The following is a 14,960-nucleotide window of genomic DNA, read 5'->3' as shown; positions in this document are numbered from 1 at the left end:
CATCCTCCACTATAATTCCACATCTCTCCAGTCATGTTAGTATGAGGCTGAGTATGCAAATGCAAGTGACTAAACAGCCATGAATGAAATCAAATTTAAGCATTCAACCGACAAGCTTCACTTTGGTACATAAATTAGCCAAATTTGTTGTGTACATAAATATGTGGTTGGAAGATGACTATATCGTCATTTTCATTTCTGAAATGTACAGGACCAATCTTATTCAAAAGAGTAAAGTAAGCAAAATATCACCAGCACCTCAATTTCTGAAATCTTTTCCTATCTTGAGAACAGGGAATCTCTATTCTATCTTTCCCCACACCTTAATCTCAGGTACCCAGGGTCATTTATGCCAACTTTTCCTTTTTCTCCCAAGAAGGAATTTGATCAACAGAGCTTCACTAAGATGTAACTCACTGATGAGCCTTCCTTCTTTCCTTCAACACATATTTAATATAATTTGGGCACCTATATTGTGATGATTTTCTATGTGCTAAGACTACAACATTGAGCAAATAGAGAAAATCCATAACTCATTAAATCTTACATTCTAGTGTTATGTGGGAGTGACATAAAATAAAATAATAAACTTAAAAAAAATTTCAGAGAGCAAAAAGTTCTATAAAGCAAATGGAAAGAGTCATTGGAGTTGGAGGTCAACGGCAGTGAGGCTGATCAAACAAGGCTTGTTAGCTCGAGCCGGGATGATGCTAAGGAACCAGTCAAATAAAATTCTGAGAAGATTTTTTCCAGGACGTAGGATAGAAAATGAAAAGACCCCAATGCTGGAATGTGTTTAGCATATTTAAGGCCTGTGAGAAGTCCACTGTGGCGGGAGTGAAGAAAATAAGAAGGATCACGAAAAATGAAGTAAGAGAAATAGGGGCTAGATCATGTTAAATGTTGTTAATAAAGCGTTTGAATTTTATTATAATTATAATGAGAAGCCTTTGGAAGATTTTATCATGGAAATATCAGAGTGCCATTTGAAAAGACTATTGTTTTCTACTGTGTGGAGAATCAAAGCAATAATAGAAGCAGAATCCTGTGAAGATGCTATCGTAGTCTCACTGAGAGATTTTGGGACCCTCCAACTAGGATGGTAGTGCTCGAAATGGAAAGAAGTAGATGGATATTTTCAGGAGTATTTTCACTGTCAATAGGGATCAAAGCTCTAAGTATGATGGATAAAGCAGTAAAGGTATAATATAAAGAACCGGCCACTGGTGGATGGACATGTATTTTGGTTAACAGGAAATACCCAATCCCATGAAATCTCACCACAGATGTAGCTATACAATGGACCAGAGCATAAACACAACCTTGAGAACTTCAAAACAAAAGCATGAATCTAAAAGTTTCTGAAAATATATTTCTTGTGACTTTTTCTTCCTCTTTAGAAGGAATTCATGTCCGATTTGAAGTGAGAACATTGTATTACAAAATATTTGTAGTATCATTATTAGAACTAACTTTGGGTAACTAACTTTCTACTCTACAAAATGAAGTTCGTTCCTTGAAAATTATTAACATTTTGTGAAAGACCCTTAAAAATATTTCCTCAAGATACAAATGTCTATAATTTTTATTTACTGTTATTGCTATGTTTTTAAACCCCTAAACCCTTCATTTTTCTGAATTCCTAAAATCAAAGTTCGACTAAATTTCTAAAGGGACTTTTATATCATATACATTTCTGAAAAATAATCTAATAAGTTTTCTCTATATGTGCTATTATCAGGCAGCATTTTATGTTGAGTTCATATATGTATCTATAATACAGACTCCTAGCTCATGTTCTAGAAATTTATTGCAAAATGACTCCGGGGGTTACCAGGGATCCAAATTCAAAAAAAAACAAACCTGGTACAAAAATACTTGTAAAGGTTGTTCAAGACCTAAGACAAGGAAAAAAAATGTTTGGCCTCATTAAAGTAAAGACTGCCAACCTAGAGGACCAGGAATTTAAGAAGAGTTGGGTAAAGAAAGTGACTATGAGAGGTTGAAATCAAAAGTGAGGTCAATATTATGGGTTTATCCAGACTGGAGAAAATAGCACAAGGTGAGCATGACAGATTTTGTAGCGGCAAAACAAATAGTGGTTGTGAGAAAGGACTTTGGAGTCAGGCGTTACTTAATTGAGTCTTGGCTGTGCTATGTCCCAGCTATGTAAGCTTGAACAAGTGTCTTAGAATTTCTGTGCCTCAACATTTTTATCTGTGTAATAGAAATTTAGTCATATATTTAATACTTCATTGAACTGATGTTTATAAACACCTGTTATGTTCCAGGCACTCTTATTGATACTGAGAGCCTGTGGTAAAGAAGACAACATTCTTATCGTCATGTAGGTTGCTTCTAGGGGGTAAAGATACTAATCACCTAATAGGGTTTATGTGAAAAAAAATGAGATAAAGCTTGTAAGGCACTTACCAGAGTGCCTAGTACATCACAGCCATGCAATAAATATAAATTCTTATCAATAAGTCATATTTTTGGAAAAATTTTGCTTTTGGGATGAGACACTATGTGTATTGTGAAGAAGTAGTGTTTTCTTTTGTTGTTAGTACTGAGAGTAGTTGGTATTCATGTCAACAGAAATAAGACTGCTTTATTCTTTCCAACGCTTCAGTCTCCAAAGGGAAAAGAGAAAAGCTGAGTTGGAAGATAAAACTTCCTAAAGCTACTCCACCATGTAAACATCTTTAACATATTTAGATAAAGATAGAAGAATTAGAAGAGATTAATAATCTAAGATCAAAATAAATAGAACTTGGGGGTAAGGAAAAACTGTAAGGAAGGTCTTAACATCTTAAATTTTTAAGATAGAGTTTAAAATGCCTTAGAAATTATTTTTCTTAAATTCTTGATTTGAAATATATTTTGTATTCTATAACATTTCCTATAAAGTCTTATATATGTTAATATGAATCCATTAATACATATTTTGATTGGCTTGTAAAGTGAAAATCTGGCTACGTTGAGTAGTCTAATAATATTATTCCCATACTCAAAACCCTCCAATAGTTTTTCATTTCATTTAGAATAAAATCCAAAGTCTATACATTAGTCTACAGCGTCCAATTTGACCTAGTCCGTGCCAATTTCTGCATCATCATCTCTGCCACCCCATCCTTTGCTTACTTGTTTTTCCTATGATATGCAAAATATGCTCCTGAGCTTTTGTACTTGCTGTTTCCTGTATCTGGAACACTACTGTCAGATATTGTCATTGCTGCTTCACTTCATTCACATTTCTGCTAAAGAGCTACCTCCTCAGAGGAGTCATTCCTGGGGACTTTGTGTAAAATAGCTCCCGGTCACTCTCTATCCTCTTACCCTTCTCCAAATTTTCATAGCACTTATCATCACCCGCACACACACACACACACACATATACTTATATATTTGTTTGTGTGTGTGTGTATATATATATATATATATATATATGGATGTGTGTGTGAATATATACATTTCAGGGGTTCCATTACTGTCTCACTAGATTCCTGGAAAAATGCCTAGCATATGGTAGGCACTAAGTAGAAAAAACTGTACAATGAATGTAAAATTGAATGAAGAATAGATCTCTATTTTCCCTACCATCATTTCCTGAAGAATAAAATTGATAATCTAGGTACCTGGTCAGAGACATTTAAGCTGCTGGATTCATCAACATCTAAGGGGCTTTATTAAGCAGTTCAGCTCTGTTTTAGTAATGCTTAGTATCTCAGGCTTCCTCTTTCCCTGCCACTATGTTCCTACGCAATTTAAACCTCGGCTAGATTGTGGTCTGTGTTCATGTACTCATGCTGAAGTCATTTAAACTAGACACTTTTTTATAGATATAAGAAAATCCTTTCCTCAAAGGTTAAGTAAAATATCACTATGTCTAAAACTATTTTCCTTTTGGTGAGTTATGAACTTTAATCATCAGGGGATTAGAAATGATAAGATACTTTGTTTAGGTTCTATATGGCAACTCCCTGGGGCTTTAATTGAAAACTCTAAATACAGTTCATTTATGTGGTACCTGTTAAAGTTAATGCCTAGTTTAGTAGCTGTCAGTGATCTGTAATATGCAATTACTTTAGCTTATGTGCTTTGCAATTTAATATTTGAAATTGTGCTTGGGACATTTTTAGAGCTAGATAATTTCATGAAGACAAATATTTAATAGTAATATATGGATATCTACTCTTTACTATTTTTGGTTGTGCTTTTTGAAATATTTGATTTGGGGTTCATTTTAAAGTTTTGTACATTCTCCATTTATTTTCTCACATTCTAGATTAAGTTTTGTTTTTAAAAGCACAGTCAAATATATGTCCTTTAGTTTCTTTTTTTCAAAGCATATATCATTTAATATTTATTTAGCCTGTTTCTTTCACTCCCTGCCCTTATTTATCTTTCCTTGTGACTTTAAATATGGAAAATTGGCCAAATGCCTTGTTCTTATGAGTATTAAGGTCTGAATCAGAAAAATTAATAATGTAGTGATGCAAGAATTAACCAATGAGGATTAGAAAAACATACAAAGAAAATCACCTAGGTTTTAGGTCTGAATCCAGTATTTAAAAGCCATGTGACCTTAGATAAATTATTCAATCTTCCTGAGTCTTTGTTTCTTTATGGATAGAACAAGAATGATTATATCTTTCTTGCTTAACTCACAAGATTCTTTTAAGAATTAAAAGTGTTAAGATAAGTGAAGGGTTAATAACATAGTTTAAGACAATGAAAATGGAAAAGGCCATTTGCCATACAAACTTATAGAAAAAAGTATATTCTAATTTACATAAAGATTTGAAAACAAATTATCTTAATAAGTACTTTTGCCACCTTACTGTTTTCTAGATACTATGCAGGAGTCAGACACAGACCTTCTCTGAAGGAGCTCACAGGCTTATGAAGGAGGCATTTGGCTAAATAGAGAATAATGAACTGATGTAAAATCCCTTGATTTAGATGCCCATCCTCTATAGTTACATGATATTGTGTGCATATATTTATCTCTGAACTGACTTTTAAGGATTAGAATAGGAAGATGGGCTTATAAAAAAAGAAAGAAAAGTAGTGGCCAGAGAAGTTTGAGAAAATTAAGTGAGTTTGGGGTCACAGAAGCCAAGGAAGAAGAGCAGATAATGCAGATATCATCAATGTCAAGTACAGAAGAGAGGACCATCAGGATAAATACTAGAAAATGTCCTTTAGATTTGGCAAATTAGGGGTTTATTGGTGAGTTTAGCTAGACTGGTTTCAATAGAATAGTGAAAGCAGAAACAAAATTACAGTAGACTGAGAAGCCAGGACGGTGTAAGGAAGTGTAGGCATTGTATGCAGATTACTTTTTCAAAAAGCTTTTCTAAGAAGGGCAAGCAAGTTTGGGTAGTGTCCAAGAGGAGGTAAAAGATCAAGGGATTTCCACCAATCCTTTGACATTTATTTTGGGCAATTTGTAATGGTAGGCGGTTGACCTTGGACAGAAGTGGAGAAATCATTATTCTTTGAATCTAGAGGAATGTATAATAATTGCAATGGTTGTAGACATGGGTAAATTTGTAGATACAGAAGTAGGAGCTTGAGAAAATCATGCCTTAACTCCTCATATTTCTCAGTGAAATAGGAGGACGTCTTCTGCTCCTACAGTCAGGTGTAGAAGTTGAATTGTAGTCTAAAAGAGAATGGTGAATATTTGAAATGTCTTCTGAGGGTAATGAATAAAAGTGAAAAGGTATAAGAAGGAAAATATGGATGGGTAAAGTACTATCCATCATAAACATTCAGGATTTATGGTTAGAAAATCAAACTGTTCAAACCCAACAGTTGCCACTTATTGGCTGTGTGATCTCTTTGTAACTCAACTTCTTTGTAAATAGGATAATAATAGTACCTACTCCTTAGGGTTTCTATGGGGATTAAATTAGATAATTCATATAAAGTACTCAGCACAGTGTCTTCCGCATAGTGAGCACTCAATAAATATATCGTCAACTGGGAAAAAACAAAGAGATCGAGGGAACACCAGGCCAAAAAGTCATGTGTAGATGGAATGACTGCATGAGAGATAGGAAAGGTTAAGAGGTTGTGGTCAGTGCGTGGATCATGATTTAAGAATGGTTTTGGATAAATAGTGTTTTCAGGATTTGGTCATGAGAGATGTTACTGAAGTAGAATGAAGGAGAAGTTCACTTGTGCTATGAAAATCCAGGCATTTCAAGGTTGGACTGTTGGATGAGGGTTCTAAATAAACTTTGAAATCTCTCAAGATGGTGACAAGAGTTGAGTTAAGGAGGAAGGCACTGAGTCAAGCATGAAACTCTTCAATGAGTAAGAGTTGGGAGAGAAGATTTCCAAAGCATTTTCTTTTGGTCCATGTCTTTTGTAAACTTTCCTGCAAGGGACAGGTTGTGCCTCTTCTTCAGAATGTCTATTCTCTTTTTTTATGAAGTTACCAGCCAGCAAAGAAAAGTGTTTTAGATCAAGAAAGTGTTTGAAAAGAGGGAAAGAATAATTTTATCTTTCCTTTATGTGAACTTGTGAACTTTATCCACAGTTCATACAACTAGTTTCAATTACCTACTCCGTTATAGAAATCAAATGATAAGGTTATTCTTCTCATGAAAGCAATTCTTATACTTTAGATATTTAAGTAAGGCACATAGGATTTCAGGGAGTATGTAAATCTTCAAAGTTTCATTTTAATCATGTCATTTTTGTTCATCGTTAACTTCATCTTCTGGATATTCAGACAAAAGCAGAATGATTTTTTTTGTTAGTTTCCATATTTGTTGTCAAATGGAGATTAGTATAAAATCTTCAGAAAATGCACTCACAACTTGGTAAGTAGATCCTCTTTTTATTCAATATTTAATGATAATTATATTGCATTAGAGAGGTAGGAAAATTATCATCAATTTTACTTTCTGTTCATTGAATATAATGTCATTTAAGGATAAAACATATTGTCATATTATATTAGTAACACCTGAATACTTCTTCTGAGTCTACTTGTTACCTTGAATGGATTTAGCATCCCGTTGAAAAAATATGCCTTGGAAAAGACCTAATAAGTGAGACATTTTAATTCTTTATTAATCTATTGCTTGGTCCCATTCTATGTTTCTGGCTTTCATAGATTTTCTATCAGTTTGAAGTGTGGAAAACAAAAACTAATAATAAGTCATTATTATTACTATTCAGTGAATCTGGAGTATTTCATTTTATTCTAGGGATAAGATGCCACTAATAATATAAATGTCATTTGAAAATAATCAGGTTTTTCTAGCCTTGGAAAATATAACATCTATAGTAGTGATTTTGACAACTAAACAGATACTTAGGTACAGATTACCTAGGCATCTGGCACAGAGAACCCATTTCTCACTCAAATATGAGAAAGTCCCTGGATCCCGTGGTTGATCCCACAGAGATTAGACAGAAAGGTAGGGTTGAGCCTGAGAAAATTTTAGAAAATCCACATTATCCTCAGAGATTCCATGATGGTGGTTCTAGAGCTGATCTGAAGGCCCCAATATGTTATCAGATGTGCCTGGAATATTGGGATTTCTTCTGGGAACTGTAGTAGTATGGTCAGATGTCTTATTTTTCTGATGAGTCTATGAATTCTAGAGCATCCCATACCGTTGGGAAGAGGGGATCAGTGTCTTACAGGTACTGCATATAACCCAATATCAACTTACCACATGCAATAATGAGTAGGCAGCTGAGGCAGTAGTTCTAACTAGCATATTTTAATGCCTTTCTATACTTCATACCATATTTTCCTGTTGTGTCTTAAAGAAATTGTACTGGCCACAACACCTCTACCTAAAACATAAACAATTTTTGTTTTCTTCTTAACCCATCTACATTTGTTCTAAATGAGAAAAACTGGTTTAAACTGCATGTGAAAAATAAGTACATTGAAGTTGGACTTCATTAAAATTAAAAACTTCTGCTCTATGAAAACAAAGGCAAGCCACAGACTGGGAGAAAATATTTGCAAAAGACATAGCTGATAAAGGAGTATTATCTAAAATATGCAAAGAACTCTTAAAACTCAACAATAAGAAAACAAACAACCCAATTAAAAAATGGACCAAACTTCCATAGACACTGCACCAAAAAAGATATAGAGAGATGGCAAATAAGCATATGAAAAGATGCTGCATATCATATGTCTCCAGGGAAATGCCAATTAAAACAACAATGAGATACCACTGCACACATATTAGAATGGCCAAAATCCAAAACACTGACACCAAATGCTGGGGAGGATGTGAAGCAACAGGTTCTCTCACTCATTGCTGGTGGCAATGCAAAATGGTACAGCCACTTCGGAGGAAAGTTTTGTAGTTTCCTATGAAACTATACATACTTTTACCATACGATCCAGCAATCAAGCTTCTTTGTATTTACCCAAAGAAGTTGAAAACATGTCCACACAGAAACCTGGTCACAGATGTTTATAGCAGCTTTCTTCATAACTGCCAAAACTTGGAAACAACCAAATGTCCTTCAGTAAGTGAATGGATAAACAAACTGTGGTACATCTGGACCTTGGAATATTATTCAGTGCTAAAACCAAATGAGCTTTCAAGCCATGAAAAGACCATGAGAGACAGGAAAGAAATGAAGTGAGAACTATAATTGCCTCAGTTTACTGCTTTGAGATTGTTTCTAGAAAGCAGCAGAGGGAGGAGGATCCAGGCAGAGCCTGGTGGAATGCTTTCATGACAGAAACATGTATCCTAGTGCTTGAAGGGAAAACCAGAGAGGAGTTATCTTGACAGAGAGAGAACCTTGAAGATTTACAGAGGGTCCCCCTTGGGTATTTAGCAGAGTACTGTTCACAATAGGTGTGTGAGGACACCAGGTGAGGCTGGGGAAATATCGACATGAAATAATTAGAAGAAAATCACCCAGCATTTACACAGGGCCAGAAGTAGTGCCTGTTCTCACAAGGCAGACTGGAAAACCTCATAATGTGTGTGGCATCGAATAGAGTACTCACAAGTGTATTGCCTCAGTGTAGTGGGGAATGAGTACTCATAAACTAAAATGCTGCTCTGGTCTAGCTTAACAAATGTTAAAAGCAAGACCTGAAATGATCAAACTGTTTCCAAGTAACTTAACTCCATTTCAGAACAAAACTCAAGAATATGTTTAAGAATGCAAATATATTAGCACCCCCCAAGGTAAAATTCGCAGCATAGTGCATCCAATCAATGAATATGGGTAATGTAAAGAAGTAGGAAAATATGACCCATAGTGAAGAGACTAATCAATGAATTGAAAACAACCCAGAACTGACACAGGTGGTAGAATCAGCAGACAAGGGCATTAACCAGTTATAACTGTATTGCATATGTTCAGAAGTAAAGTAGAGAGTGAAAGATATGTAAAAGACCCAAATCAAACTTTAGAAATGAAAATTACGTCTGATATAAGAAATGCACTGGTTTGGATTAATGCTACGTTAAACAGAGCAGAAGAAAAGATTAGCGAACTTGAGCACCTAGCAATAGAAATTATCAAAAATGAAACACAGAGAAATAAGAATAAAATAAAATGAAAATAGTATCAGTGAACTGTGGTACAACTTCAAGCAGCCCAATATGCGTGGAACTGACATCTTGAAAGGAGAGAAGAGAGAGGTGGAGATGTACAAAGTATTTGAAAAAATAATGGCAGAAACATTTCCAAATTTGATAAAAACTATAAGTTCACATATCCTAGAAGTTCAACAAAACCAAACAAAAAGCATGAAGAAAACTACACCAAAGCACATCATAGTCAAATTGCTCAAAATCAGTGGTCAAATAAAATTTTAAAAGGAGCCAGAGGAAAAAAACATTTGAACAGAAGAACAAGGATAAGGATGGCATCGTATTTCTTGGAAAAAATGATAGTAAAAAGACAGTGGTGCAACCTCTTTTAGGTACTGAAATAAAAAATAAAACTGTTAACATAGAATTTTTTATCCAGGCAAGATATCTTTTTAAAATGAAGGTGAAATAAAGACTTTTTCTGGTCTTCAAAAACTGAGAAGTCATCCCCAGCAGACCCACACTACAAGAAAAAAGTGTTAAAGGAAGTTTGCAAGCAAAAGGAAAAACACACCAAATACAAATCTGGACCAAAAGAATGAAGAACACTGGAAGTGGTAATTACATCAGTAAATATATGAGAATCTCTATAAGATATAACAGATTGTTTAAACAAGCAAATAAAATAACAGTTAAATTTGAAGTGAAAATAATAACACAAAGTCCAGGAGAGCAGTATTACGAAATGTTGCTCTTTATCGCTAGTAAAATTGTTTTTGTTATAAAGTCTATTTCATCTGATATTAATATAGCCACCTCACCTATCTTTGGTTGCTTCTTTCATGGAATATATTTGTCCATCCTTTCACTTTGAACTTATTTGTATCTTTGGATTTCAGTAGTCTCTTATAGACAGCATCTAGTTGGATCATGTTTCTTTTTCAATTCATTCTGCCAGTCACTGCCTTTCATTCGTGTGTTTAATCCATTTACGAGTAATTTACATACTGATAAGGAAGGAATTCCTTCAGCCAGTTTTCTACGTCATATCTTTTTAGTTCTCAATTCCTTCATCACTACCTTCGTTTGTGTCTAGTTGATTTTTTGTAGTGTACCATTTGATTCCCTTCTTTCCTTTTATGTATATTTTTTGGTTATGTTCTTAGTGGTTATGTTGGAGATTACAATTAATGTCTTAAATTTATAACAATCTAGCTTGAATTAATACCAACATAGATTCAATAGTACACAAAAATCTCTGCTCCTATCTGTTCCGCTCTTTACGTTTTTATTGTAAAAAATCACATTTTTATATGTTGTGTAACCATTACCATAGAGTTATAACAATTGCTTTATGCATTTTCTTTTTAAACCACATTGAGGTTGACTAGGTCTACTAGGAAAACCTCCCTCAGCTCTTGTTTATTTCAAAATAGTATTTTTTCCTTCATCTTTGAAGACTCGTTTGCCGAATACCGAATTCTTGGTTGACAAATTTTTTCTTTAAGCACTTTAAAAATATCACCCTCCTGCCTTTTCACCTCCATGGTTTCTGCTGAGAAATTGGTTATAATTCTTTTTTTTTTTTTTTTTTTTTTTTTTTTTTAAAATAAAGAAACATTTTTTTTTTTTAAAGATTTTATTTTTTTCCTTTTTCTCCCCAACGCCCCCCGGTACATAGTTGTGTATTCTTTGTTGTGGGTTCTTCTAGTTGTGGCATATGGGACGCTGCCTCAGCGTGGTCTGATGAGCAGTGCCATGTCCGCGCCCAGGATTCGAACCAACGAAACACTGGGCCGCGTGCAGCAGAGCGCGCGAACTTAACCACTCGGCCACGGGGCCAGCCCCTGGTTATAATTCTTATTGAGAATCCCTGTACATGAAAAGTCATTTCCCTCTTGCTGCTTTCAAGATTTGTTTTTATTTGGCTTTGAATAGTTTGATTATAATCTGTCTTTGTGTGGAGCTCCTCGTGTTTATCAATCTTTGAGTTTTTGAACTTCTTGGATATCAACATTCATGTCAAATTGTGTAATCATCAAATTAGGAAAATTTTGGCCATTAATTCTTCAAATATTCTTTCTGACTCTTTCTCACTCTCCTCTCCTTGGACATTAGCCCACCTTAAATGAGTTTGTATCTCTCCACTGCCTAGCATAACCTTGATGAGATGAGGTTTTCACACGTGTAAACATATAGCAAAACTTATCAAGTTGTACCATTTATTTTATGTCAATTATACTTCAATAAAAATAGTTTAAAAATGCAGTATTTGCAAATTGTCTTCATATGAAAATATCCTTGTTTACACATACAAGTGATATAAACCAACTGACTATTTAGAACAAAGCTTTTAAGAGGCTAGGAATCACGCAGATATGGAAATGCTCAACAAAATTTTGTGGAACAGTAAAGCGAGAATTTTATATACATTAGACTTTTCCCTGATGTGAAATAATCCCGGCTATGCTATGTTTACGTTAAATTCTTCACAGGACACATTATAGCCCCAAGGATTTGGCTTGCATGAAGTTTTCAAGGTCTAAGTGGAAAAAATATTTTCCCCAAATTCTTGATACTCCATTTTGGATGAGGTAGGTCTCAGTCACAGTCTTATAGAAATCTACAAATTCTGTTTATTAAGATAGAAACTTACAGCAAAGAGACTGTGATGGATACAGTTTCAATGCAGTCACTCAGACCTTCGCTGTGAGACAGAGATCTGGATAGAGCAAACATTTTCATGCAATAAATCTTACTTACCGATGTAACCATTTGTATCAAGGTCCAAGTGTACACCTCCTATTACCAACCTGCACACAGATATGAATTTAAGCATTCATTTATGTACGTATTTTTCTTAAGAATCCTTCAAGAAACAACACTGCTAATAATATTTTTATTCTAACTGTTTAATAATATATGTCTACCCTTGTGGTCAAAATACCTATTAAACAACATAGGCTCACTGTAAAGTTAATATATTGTTTCTATATTATACTGACTATATTAAGAATAAAAGCTGAATGTTTTAAAATAATCTCAGTTCCTATTATTTATCTCTTCTATAAGTGCATCCATCTTACAGACTTACGGATTTGGTTATGCAAAATCAATTTTTTCTATAATGCAAAGAAAATGATCAAGTTATAGTCAATTTCTTAAAGGGGATGGAGAGAGGTAAGTTTCATTAAAAATATAGTTTCCTGCTGTTTCCTGAAAATTGGGAATCAGGTTGCACATCAACATTTATAAGTTAGATTTGTATATTTTCTATCTAACCACCTCAATATTATAGAATTATAAAATATTGTAGAATTTCCCACCAGAAGTCCTTAGTATTTCTCAAAATACTTTTTTGAAGTAAGTCAAACGGAAGGGGGTAGACTATGAATAAACCCATCTCTCATTGTTATAAATTTCTGTCTCCCTTTAACCACCTGATATGTCTCTTGGCTGCCTTTATAGAAGAGAATATTAAACGTTATTATTTATTTTTCCTACTTCTTAAATAGCATATATTTGCCATATAGTAGAATATAGATAATCATTACAACATTATTTAAAATAAGGGCACTCCCTTACCTGTTGAAATTCTTTGAGTGCTGACAATCGAAGTCTGTGGTGATGGGGGTTTAAAATCTTGAAAACGTCTAATTCAGATTATGTATTTTTTTTCTATACAAATTTCTTGCTTTTGAAAGAAGCATTAGTTTGATCCAACTTTCCTAAGGGATCTGAAAAGCTGAGAATGGGAAAGATTTTCAACTTCAGGGAACTTTTATATTCAGTTGCAAATGCAAACTCCAACATCCTTGGGGCTGCCATTAATACAAAGAACTCCCAATGATATTTTTTATGAGTTCATTGAAATATAGAGACTATGAAAAGGACCTCTGTTTAGTTAGAGGGGGACAAGATCAAATTGCTTGCAATACCATTAAGTGGACAATTTTCCTAGAAGTAGAAGAGAGTTGGTGAGGTGAAGGAATTGATCATTAAAATGATTTTCTGTGTTAATAAAGGAGAAATGCAAACTATAATGAGCCCTGGCCCTAATTCTTTTCCATCTTTAAGAGAAATCATGGAAGTTGATTAATGGCTGATTTTAAAATATGAGTAAGGAAGAAATTTAAAAAAATATTTTATGTATCTTTAGAAATATATATATACATATATAATAGAAATGGATATGTATCCATTGGCTAAGGAGAAGAATTCTAACAAGAATCATAGAATATGAGCCCTGGACAATACTTTAAAATGAATGTGAAACCTGAAGTGTAGATCACTGGTAAGAAAGTTCAGTTTATTACTTTTAGCCACAGTCCATAATATTAAAATAATCATAAAACACTTCAAAATAATTGATCACCATACATAATAGTATATTATAAGCAAAAATGTTGTAATATACACCACTTATTTCTAACTTTGTGAATATTATAGTTTGTGAATATTATGCTTTAAAAATCACATAATTGGAATTAATACATTAAAAAATAATGTGTTTTACAGTAATGATAAGTGCGTCCATGTATATACTTGGAAAGAGATATCAAGAAGAGGCTCAGTAACTTTCGTATTTCCTGGGCTGGACATTTCTCATTATACTTTTTCAGCCTTAGGCTCTTGCATACATGTCAGCTGCATTCAATTCCATTAGAAGAAACCCTTAAAGTGACAGTTCAGTTTGCGAACTTACCGATTTATTGTGATAATAATAAAGATGCCTCATTTCCTTCCCAAAGTATCACTGTTTAAACTTACATATGTTAGGATATTGCCTTTAAGTAAGGGATCAAATAAACTTTCCTACTGAATTCTTAAAATCCTCTCCTATCTCAACTCAAATATTCTCCATGGGAAAGGTTCCTGGAAGACTATGCTATATTTTCTGGTTAGATTATGAAGTGAAAAAATAGAATTAAGGTGAAAGAAACACCAAAAGAGAGCACAGACTCTCCCCTTTCCACAGTTTTATTTGGCATAGAGTTGAATAGCTGGCCTTTGAATCTGTGATGGTAATCGTGGGGGTCTAAGTTACTGTAGTCCTCATTTTAACTTGTAGTCACAGCCTATATTCACAAATCACTGATTTCTTGGTAGGAAAAGCAAATAGCAAAAACAATTTTGTGTTGTGGGAAAAATTGAGTTTCTAATTTAAATTTTACTTAGATTCAGCTAAATCATTTTATATCCTATTGTCTTAGCTTCTCAATGTATAAAATAGACACAATAATCTATCTCAGTGAGATGTATATCAAATAAAACACTAGACAGAAAAGTATCTTAGAGAAAAGTGAAAACATCATACAATTCCAAGGGATAATTATTTTTATTTAAATTATCCATTGGTGATATGGTGTTTTAAATTAACGAATTTGCAAATTCATTCTCTACCATGTATAT

The sequence above is a fragment of the Equus przewalskii genome, chromosome X, assembly GCF_037783145.1.
Source record: "Equus przewalskii isolate Varuska chromosome X, EquPr2, whole genome shotgun sequence".
NCBI classification, from domain to species: Eukaryota; Metazoa; Chordata; class Mammalia; order Perissodactyla; family Equidae; genus Equus; species Equus przewalskii.
The sequence above is the reverse complement of the archived record's forward strand: the minus strand, read 5'-3'. Positions refer to the sequence as shown.